Below are 11255 nucleotides of genomic sequence, written 5' to 3' on the forward strand. Positions count from 1 at the left end.
GTGTGTGTGTGTGTGTGTGTGTGTGTGTGTACATGCCCACCCACCTGTCTGCCTGTCTTTCTGTCTGTCTTTATGCACATCTATGCCCAGGATAGTCAGAATAGAAGAGCTCATCAGATTTTCTATAAAAGTATTTATAAATGGTTGTAAACCACCAGCTGCATACTAAGAACTGAACACAGGTCCTCTACAAGATTAGCCAGTCCTCCTTTCTGTGGAGCCATCTCTCTGTTCCTTTTTAATAATTTCATCTATGATTTCACCTGTCCCATTTAAAAAAAAATTAACTACCCTTGGTTATTCATAGTATCATACATCAGAAAGTTCTAAATATATAACTTTCCTTAGAAGTTCCCTTAATCTCCTCTTGCCCTAGTTTCTCCATTTACGAAACTGTGAATATTTAAGACTCTTGTCCATTACTGCCTTATAAAAGCATTTCAGGTGTTACTTTGTCACATGTGTGTCAATAAGTGGCAGAAAAGAGAGACACTTTGTCTCTTCAGTATTTTGATCTGTGAACATCTGCCTGATAAGTAGCCTACCATTTTCTGAAAAAAAGGGACCCTGAGAAGACAAGACTTGTATTAGGCAGTCTCAGATTGTCTCCCAGGATGGAGAACAGAAAAATCGAAGAACCTCACATAAGTTCAAGGGCCCTGAACAGGAATGACAGACATCCATTGCAAGGTTCCACTCAGGCAGGAAGGGCAAATAGAAAGTCCAAAATGCACACCAGTCTGGCATCATGGGGCCCAGACACGTAGCTAGCATGACCACTACTCCCGGACCAGCCAGACCCAAATGACAGATCATGTCCACAATGACCCTTGCCTGGAGACAAAATGCACAAGCAGGGCATAGCTCAACTGAGACCTCTTTTGATATGATTTCAAGAGCCTACAAGATCTTCTAAGATGAGCAAGTGAGTGGCAGATAAATGGGAGAAAAGAAGAAATAGGAGAATGTGGTCACAAAGAAGAGAGGCAGAACCGGGGACTAGAGGGTTATGAGGAACAGCTTGCTGTGAGTAGCTGTTGATGATAACTAAGACCATGGTAAAGTAGTGGCCTATGCTGCCAACAGGGGGCTATGACTGGGTACACAGTATTAGCAGGTGTCTGTCACCACTAAAGTCCAGCAAACATCCATGGTCTGAGTTGGGACCTGGGGACATGTTGGTGTCTGAGGATTGGGCTGAACTGGCTCACCTCATCATCTGGGCATGGTAGGAGAGATGATTCTGAAAGCATGAAATCAGGAGAGTAGATGCTAGCTCTAGCCACCTGCAGTTGTCACAGTTGCTTGGGCCCACACATTGCAGGAGTTGTGGGTGTGCTGGCCCAGAGGATACAAGCAGCATGAGAGAACTTCTGTTAGCACTCATCATTATGCATGGGACATCCTCTTCACCTCTTTTCCACCTATGGCAGTCAAGAGAGTGGACTTTGAGTCATAAAAGCAGAAGAGCTGGCCCTAAACCTCTTCAGCTGTATCATTCAGGACACAGGGTCCTGCATCTTGGCTGGGCAGCACATTAGAGCTGACCTTGATGGCAGAGCACAGATGAGCTGAACTTGAGGGTCTTATTGTGGGAAAGAGCTGGCCCTGCCACTTCTCTGCCACAAGGTTACACAGGCAAACGAAATTTGCCCCCCAATCTCTTGCCACATAGACCAGACATCAGGCCCCAAGGTCATTAGAGGGGAAGAGATTGTTCTACCCTCAAATGCTTCAGCACTCTAGAGCAAAGGTCCTGAATTTTACATGGGCAGCACAGTAGAGCTGACCCAGAATATGAGGTTTAAAAGTGAGCCAGCCCATAGTGTGTTAGTATGGGAGAGCTCACCCTGTCTCTTTTTTGCTATGTAGTGGACTTGGTTGACAGACAGGACAGCTGTCCCTAGGATCATGAGAGTCAGAAAAATGGCCTTGTCCATCAACAGCTGCATCACTGAGGAGAACAGACCCTGTACATGACCTAAGCACATGGTTTAGTTGACCCTGTTTATGGTGGTTGCTAGTGAGCTGATGACCTCATGGGTATGGAAGTGAGAGAGCTGGAGGACTGATGAGCTCAGAAACCTCTCAGGCCTCATCTAGGGTTTTGAATTGACCTACCTACATGACTAATGCAGTGACTATGCCTATCAATTACATGCTAGAGTACATGAAGGGTACAGTCCTACAAATCTAAAACTACAGGATCTTCATGACACAGTGCAACCAAAAGATGTTCAGTAGGAATTAGGATGATGAACCAATGATGTTGCTGTATTAATAAAGTATCAGAAGCCAGAGGCTTTGTACCAGGCCAATGTGTAAATCCAATGAAAATTTGTAAACAAAGACATGTGGAGAATGTGGAGAAAAGTGTCTGTTCTCTGATACACTATGACACACTACAGCTTCCATGACAAGATTTTTTTCTCTATTGGGGGCATAGTTTAAACTGGGTGGAGTGTCAATATGAACAGAGGGAGATGTGAATGTAATTGGTATATAAGATGTGAAATCAACAAAAAATTGCTAAAAATAAATAAATGAAAATGAGCTTAACAAAGAAAAGAGACTGGGTATATTGGAGATGAACAGACAGTAGTGTAGAAGAATGGGATACTATGAGGAAACAGGAAATAGATCTTACCTATACATGATTTCTGAAAACATAAGGGAAAAGAGTATAGGTCTCTGTTTTGTTGGTGTTTTGTTTCTAAAACTATGCTCTGAGATATCAATTTTGCATTGATAACACTTCTGGAAACATCTGTAACAGCTCTATACTCTCTATGCTTTCATCGGTTCCAGATCCACTGACTCTGAACCTTGATCAGATCCAATCTTCCATATTGGCTGCAGGATACATCAGGCTCTTTGGAGCTTCCCCTGGTTTCTGCTTGAACAAGTTTGAATCAAAATTAATGCCCTGACTTGCCCTGCAGGTGATGGTGACTCTGTCTCCCAGAGATTAAAAACAGGGAGGGCTCAGACTGGGTCATCTGTTTGTGACATCTGGAACCTAGAGGTGAAAATGTAATAGATATCCACATAGTTAAGCATGATAAGAAGGAACATGCCTGAAATTCCAGTCAACACTAATCACAGTGTAATAGTAAAAGTCTCATTTTAGTTAGGTTTTACCTGGAAACCACAGCAACAGCAGCCCAAGGAACTGACCAGGGGCCCTCATGTACATGCTGAGTCCTGACTGCAGTGACAATGACACAGAATATAACTTGTATATAAAGAAGTCCCCAAGTTAGTACAATGAGGGCTTGCAAGTCATTGGGAACAAGTTAAGGCTGGGCACAGCTACTCATCTGAGAATTTAATTATATCCTAGTGACTCCAGATGCCCAAGTTCAGATCACACATACACATCCAGAGAATGCATTTCCAATCAATGATTTAAAATTGTAGATAAAATTGCTATTATATGTGAGCTCTATTTTGAATGATATATTTCAAAAATACACTTCAGTAATATAGAAAAATATCTTGTTGTCAGGGAGTATACAACAAAGAAACTATTATATCTGTAACTCATTCTAATAATTTTAATTGATTAAAAAATAATATGTTTTCTGCTTTTAAAGTGATTGTTAGGGTAACCATTTTGTTAAATTAAAATGATAATTTATTGGTATAATTTCACTGATGCAAAAATTATGTTTTACAGTATTATCATTCGTAACTTTTGTTCAAAAAGAGAAAAAAATACAGTAAGTACATATATAACACCCTGATACCCAAAACCTGTGTCACTTGAAATTCTCAGTGCATATGAAGATGGGGTGTCTTTTATAATGATGGACTAAATTGGTACACTGTAGTTCAGTTCTGAATCCTCCATATTTTACCTTTTTCTATCAGTTGCTACTGTTCCCTACAATTTCTGAGCAGAAAGATTTCACTAGTGATGAAACTTAAAAACTATAACAGAAAACACTGCTCTCAATATATAGCTTTGCTGTATTGATACTTTTATCTATCATTATTAAGTAGTAACTGTAGAAATGATCCTGATTCAGGGAGCAGTCTTACTATTGTCAAGTGAGTCCAAGTATCCAAACAAGTGATGATCTAGAAATGATTGTACATTCTTATAACACAAATATTTGAATACAAAAGATCACACATCTCTTTCTATATCCTGACTATTCAGCCTTATTCATCATCAGGAGAAACATAATCTATTCAGTCTTAAGTATTTTTGTCCTGGAGTCATACAATGCTTTGTGTCTTTTAAAACATAAATATGAAAGGCCAAACAGTGTTGCAGCATGAGCCTGAACCTGTTAATTTTCCAGAGCTTTTGGCATGAGTACTGGGTGAGAAGAAACACCTAGTAAAAAGCAGTTTCTTCAATATAAACAGCATGTTCCCCGTCAGAAGTATACTGGTAGATTAATAGTAATGCTGCCATCTCAGTCTTTTCCCTAAACTCTCTTTCTGCTAATATCTACCAGTTGTGTCTGTGTCTCTCTTTGATCTTTGAGGCTTGATAAACATGTCTCCATTCTCACATGATAACCCCAGGGTCTGAGGAAAATTCCCTCAATATCTTGAGTATATAATAGCAGGGGGATGACAGTTCCTATCAATGTAAAAGAAAAAATGAATTATTAGTCTGGGATCTGAATTTCTACCACATGTCCTTTGATGATATATACCAATATCAATGGCTTTCTGATTTTTCTTCAGCCTTCAAAATGATCCATATTAAGGAGTTAATAATTGGGGATTGTTAGAACTCATTCAACTTTCTGATAAATATACTAGTCTAAGATTTAGAACTTTGTTTTTAATTAATTTTTTATTCACTTTATTTTACACTCACTGTCCCTCTCTGTCCCCTAATAGGCCTTCCCCCATAACACCTCCTTTTCTCCTTAGAACAGGTTCCCTCCTCCCTATATATCCCCCCAACCTGATACTTCAATTCTCTGTGTTGCTAGGTGCTTCCTCTTCCACTGAGGCCAGCAAGGCAGCCCAGCTAGTAGCACATATCCCATATATTGGCAGCAGCTTTTGGGATAGCCCCGTTCCAGTTACTTGGGTCACACATGGAGTTCAAGCATCTAGTCTGTTACATATGAGTGAGGAGATGTAGGTCCAGCCCATATATGTTCTTTGGTTGGTGGTTCAGACTCTGTGAGGCCCAAGTGTCCAGGTTAGTTAACTGTTGGTCTTTCTGTGGAGTTCCTATCCCCTTCGGACCTGAAATCCTTCCTCCTATTCTTCCATAAGAGTCTTCATCTACACCTTGGCTATAGGTGTCCAGATCTCTCTGGGTCAGCTGCTGGGTGAAACATCTCAGAATATAACATGTTCCTGTCTGCAAACATAACTGAGTATCATTAATAATGTTAGAGATTGATGCTTGGCCATGGAAGGTGTCTCAAGTTGAGCTGGTTATTTCTTGGCAATACTCTCAGCCTCTGCTTCTTTCCCAGTGCCTGCACTACATTTAGACAGGATAAATTTAAGGTTAAAAGTATTTGTGGGTGGGTTAGAATCTCTATAGCTTCACTGGGGTTCCTGCCTGGCTACAGGAGATGGCCTCTTCAGAGCCTAAGTGAGCTAAGGTCAACCCCATTGATTCTTGGGAGCCTCCCTTAGACTAGGTCTCTGTCTCATCCTAAACATGCCTGAAACCTTTTCACAACAGTCAGTTTCAGATTTCCATTCATTTTCATGGCCATCTAGCCATTTCCTCTGTTATACCCCACACCTGATCCTGAAAACCCCATGTTCCTCTCCCTTCGTCTCCAACCCAGATACCTCCCTTGTTCTGGCTCTTGAGGTAGAGCTGCTTCACTTTTTCTGAAAAAAACACAAAATTGGTTTTCAAAGTGGTTCAACAAGTTTTCACTCCCACCAGCAATGAAAGAGTGTTGCCCTTGCTCCACATCCTCAACAGAATATGCTAACTCATTAGTTTTATTTTTACTCTTACCCATTCTGATGGGTATAAGATGGAATCTCAACAAGACCTGCTTTTTGACAAAAATGTCAAACTGAAACAATGGAAAAAAGAAAATACTGTCATCAAATGTTGATGGTTTAACTGGATGTTAGCATGTAGAAAAATGTAAATTTATACATATCTGTTACCATGCATAAAACTCAAATCCAAGGGGATCAAAGACCTCAAAATAAAGCTGGATACACTAAATCTAACAGAACAGAAAGTGGAGAATAATGGGTATAGAATATAACTTCTTGAAAAGAACACAAATGACTCAAGCTATAAGATCATCAACTGATAAATGGGACCCTTCGAAACTGAAAGGCTTCTGCAAGGCAAATATATTATAAATAGGAAAAAACAACAGCTAGCAGAATGGGGAAAGATCTTCACCAACCCTACATCTGACAGTGGGATAAAATCCAAGACATATAAAGAACTTGAGAAGTCAGACACCATCAAACCAAATAACCCAGTTGAAAAATTGTGATACAGAGTTAAACAGAATTCTCAACAGAGTAATCACTAATGAGAGAGAAGTACTTTTTAAGAAGTTCAATATCTTAGTCATACGGGAAATGTAAATCAAAATGTCTCTGAGATTCTACCTTATACCCATCAGAGTGACTAAGATCAAAAACTCAAGTGAGATTGGAACCACTCTGGAAATCAATCTGGAGGTACCTCAGAAAATTGGAAATGCATCTACCTAAAGACCTAGTTAAACACTCTTGGAAATATACCCAAAAAATGCCCCACAATCTCACAGTGGCAAGTATTCCACTATGTTTATAGCAGCCTTATTTGTGATAACCAGAAACTGGAAACAAACCAGATGTCCCACAATGGAAGAATAGATACAGAAAATTTGGTTCATTTACAAAACAGAATACAACTCAACTATTAAGAAAAAATGCATCATGAGTTTTGCAGGCAAATGGGTGGAACTAGAAAATATCATGCTGAGTGAGGTAATTCAGAATCAAAAGGAGATGCATGGTATATACTCACTAATAAGTGGCTATTAGCCATAGAAATAGAGTATACCCAGGAATCAAACTCAGAATTCAGGAAGGTTAACAAGCCATTGAGTCCAAGTGAAGATGCCTCAAACCCACTTGAGATGGAGAAGAAAGCAATCATAGAGTTTGAGCAGAGGGAAAGAGAAACCTGGGTGGAAGAGGGTAGGGGGAGTGGAAAAGGAGAACTTGGGGGGAATAGGAGTGAAGATCTCAGGGTCAGCAGAAAGAATGGAAACAGGTAACCTTGGGAGGTAGGAGGTAGGAGGACCCACTAGGGTGTACTGAAGACCTGGGAAGTGAAAGAATCTCAAGTTTCAAAGGAAGGGGCCTTTGATTAAATTCCCTACAGTGGGGAGAGGAAACTCATAGAGTTCATCTCCAGTAGAAAGACAGCATCAAGTGGAAAGACAAGGTTGCCATCCAACAGACAAAAACTATGATCCAGAATTGTTCCTGTCTAAAAGAATTTCACAGACAAAAATGGAGAAGAGACTGAGGGAAAGAGGGTTCAATGACTAGCCCAAAATGGGATCCAACACAAGGAAAGGCTCAATACCTGACACTAGTACTGATGCTATGGTGTTCTTACAGTCAGGAGCCTATCATGGCTGCCCTCTGAGAAGCCCAATAAGCAGCTGAAAAAGTCAGATTCAGATATTTACACCCAACCAATGGACAGAAATTGGGAACTCCAGGGATTGAATTAGGGAAACGCTGGAAGACACTGAGGAGGAGGGTGACCCCATTGTAAGATCAGCAGTCTCAACTATCCTGGAGTATTAATATCTCTCAGCTAATGAGGTAGCATACATGAGCTGGTCTCAGGACCCTCACACATACAGCAGAGTACTTCCTGGTCTGGCGTCAATGAGAGAAGATGCACCTAACCCTAGAGAGATTCGGGGCTCCAGAAAGTTTGGAGGTCTCTTGGGATGGAGGTAAGAGTGTGGGGACATCTTCTTCGAGGTGGAGGATAAGAAACGGAATGAGAAACAGAGGGTAGACTAGGAGGGAAATAAAGACTGGACTGTGAAAAAGGATGAAACAATACTACTAATAAAAAAGAAATATAAGAAAGTAAGTAATAGTGGTAGATTATTGAATCTACTCTTAAAACAAGAAACACTATAGCCATAATCCTACACTGGTAGAGCTCTTTTTATTTTGGCACAGAATTGGAGTTATATTGTGTTATGTTGGTAGAGAATTTTGAATTTTGATAAAAATTGAAGGTTTTCATTAGTACAAATTTTTGTATATTGATACAAATTTTAAGACTATTTTTTTTAATATACATATTCTTCTTCTTAAGACTTGATACATATATCCTAGGTATTGTGCCTATCCAAATCATTTAATAATAAAAGTTTTAGTACCAGTCCTCTTAATAGCTGCTAGTGGTAGTGAGTCTCAATGTGTATTCAGTTACAGTTAGTGTAATTCTTAATTTGTAATCTATATCATCAAATCCTGCAAGTTTCCAAGTGGCTTAAGTTTTAACCTCTGGTGTCCTGTTTATGTACATGGATATATATCTTCTCAGTCTGACGTGCAATCTGTCTTCCTGTGAAAGGAAGTTTTGAGACAGTATCTCAAACTCCATGGCCTTAGCAGGTTTCTTTGCTGTTTCTTATCTATCTGTGTCTTTGGGTGAGCATGGGATTCATTGTGGAATGATGCTTTGGTGAAAGAGAGCAGAATATAACCTAGGTGCTGTCTATGAAGAAGTAGAAGCATGAGAACTATGCAGCAGGTCCCTATAGCACCAGCAACAAAGACTTTTGAGGTATATACAGGGACTGACATAGGCCTCACTTGTATACTACTACAGCTACAGAACCTATATTTCCATGCCACTTTTTCTCACATAGACAATCAGGTAGTAGGCACAGAGTACATCATATTCTTCTTTTAAGGCAATTAGAGGTTATTTACTTAAATGTGCCTATAAACTTCAAGCCTGGTTACATCTGAGAAATGCTCCAAACCAGCTATGTATGTCACCAAAGGCAGCTGGCAGCTGAACTTCACACTTCTGCTTCCCTGTTGGGTTTAGTAATATTATCTGTATTACCATAAATGGGAAATTGTAACTCTGTTGACAATAGTAAGTTCCAACATCTTCTGATTTCAGGATGTTTATGGTGAGAGGAAAACCTGTCTCTGACCTAATAGCACTGAAACTTGAGGGGATTCCAGAGATGGGATAAGTAGCATTCTTGATGGAGTTAAGTTCAGTTTCTGTTGACACCATGGTAGATGGCACTGTCTTCACTAGAATAGCAGTTGATGATGACTCCCCTGGCATTACAGACAGGACATCTGAAGACTTGTTCAACACAACATCACATTTGAAGGCTAAAACTAGACATAATACATGACCATGTACAAGAAAAGCATCTCTCAGCCACTTTGAGTGATAGAAAGAATATTGTTATTTTCTCAATTTTACATTTAAACAGTAACAATTCAATATAATTCAGACTTCCAAGATAAATAAGGGTATTAGATATTTAAGTAACACCTCTTCATTTCTAGTAGTCTAACTTAAAGTCTATAGGGGTTTAAGTCCAACACCCTGTGGGGGTGACAGCATTTGCCTACATTCTCTTTGTATATGTTAGTCATCTGAAAGAACAAAGACAGATAATATTATAATGTTCTAAACATCAGGGCGACTAGTTAAAAGAGGTGCTTGTGAAAATGATGGAAATTTCAAATAGTTTTAAATATTGATACAGCATATCAAGCTGCTTGGTCTCTATTCTGAACATAGTATGTCCCTCTTGCTTGTCTTGTAATATGATAAAGTCTGTGGATGTGTTTCCTGATACAAGGTTGAACAGTAAGCATAATCTAATACAGTCATTTGCATTGCTACATTCATATGGAAATAACAAAATCTCATATGTTTGTTCTCAACTCACAGCTATATTGACTACCTTACTAAATAATTTCTGAAATGTTTTTAATTGGTTGAACAAGAAACATCAGCCCTTATAACACTACAGTAATATCATTATTTAGACACATTAATTGGATACATGAAATCAGAAACTCCAGTAGTTTGCATCTATGATATTGCATTCTCCAGAGTATAAAATGAAAGTGTTATAACCATTTACCTGTCTCTCCATTTGAGAAGAATTTTGGAGAACTAAACCTCAAAATGCTTATCACCTTTAAGATGAAAACCAAGGTTTGGATTTGCTTGTCTTGCCACTGAGAATGAAGCAGATGATGGGTAACAATTTCTGAAGTGTTCAAACAATACATGCTATCCTTTATCCATGTTATCAATTTATCTGTCATGAACGAGCAATGCTATTAGTCAGCCTGAATCAGAAGAGGACATAGCATTGTGATAGTGATTCAAAAGCATTAATCTTGGCCCTTTTGCCATAAGACATGCTAAAACATATTTTTTAAATTTGGAAAATATCAGTACTCTGAAAACTCTTTAATACAGACTCACATCACAGGACATTAATATTCTAGAAAAAAATGTTTGTCATCATCTGCAATCACAAATAAAGAGTTCTTCACAACTCAAATATGGTTCCCAGATCATGAGGTCTTGCTAGACAAATGTGTGACACCTACCAATATGTGTCTAATTTGCCAAACTGGAAATGCAGACTTGCCAATATTTACAGATCTCTGTGTCACAACATTTTTAAACAGTAGTTATAGCATTGACCATAGCCTATGAAGCTCTTCTAAGGTCTGTTGACTGAAGTGGAGAGAATTCTCATGTCTACCAGGTTTATATTTTGTTGTAGAATTCAAACATAAATCAATGTCTCAATTATTCATCTTAAGTTTAATGCCAAAAATTATGTCAAGAGTTAAAATACATAAATAATCCAGGTGTCCTTCCACAGAGGAATAAAAAAAATATATTATTTGAATATAAGATAAAATATTTTTCAGCATTAATTTCAAAGTTAATTGTGACACTTTAAATGAAAGAAGACATTACATTAATTGAAACAGAATTGTCACACACACATATAAATAAATACACACACACACACACACACATGAAAAAGATCCAAGTGCTGTTTATGAAGTTGTTTCTAGGAAAGAATATTTTATAATTATATTCACCAATAGAGCAAGATATTTATATATTTCTATAACACATGTACTTAGACATGTACATATGCTTATAACAGCATATATAGTCAAAAATATACCCACCAAATAAATAAATATATCTGTATCTATAAATGTATATTCACAAAACTAGGAAATGCAAT

General features: G+C 38.5%; 1 non-coding gene across 1 annotated transcript; it reads left to right on the forward strand.

The window, feature by feature from the left end:
- The first annotated feature begins 421 nt into the window (after window positions 1–421).
- LOC114634195 lies at window positions 422–549 on the forward strand. The gene has a single exon (XR_003713288.1). It is a non-coding gene; the product is annotated as a small nucleolar RNA SNORA17 (small nucleolar RNA).
- The last annotated feature ends 10706 nt before the right edge of the window (window positions 550–11255 follow it).

The sequence above is a fragment of the Grammomys surdaster genome, unplaced genomic scaffold, assembly GCF_004785775.1.
Source record: "Grammomys surdaster isolate TR1022 unplaced genomic scaffold, NIH_TR_1.0 903, whole genome shotgun sequence".
NCBI classification, from domain to species: Eukaryota; Metazoa; Chordata; class Mammalia; order Rodentia; family Muridae; genus Grammomys; species Grammomys surdaster.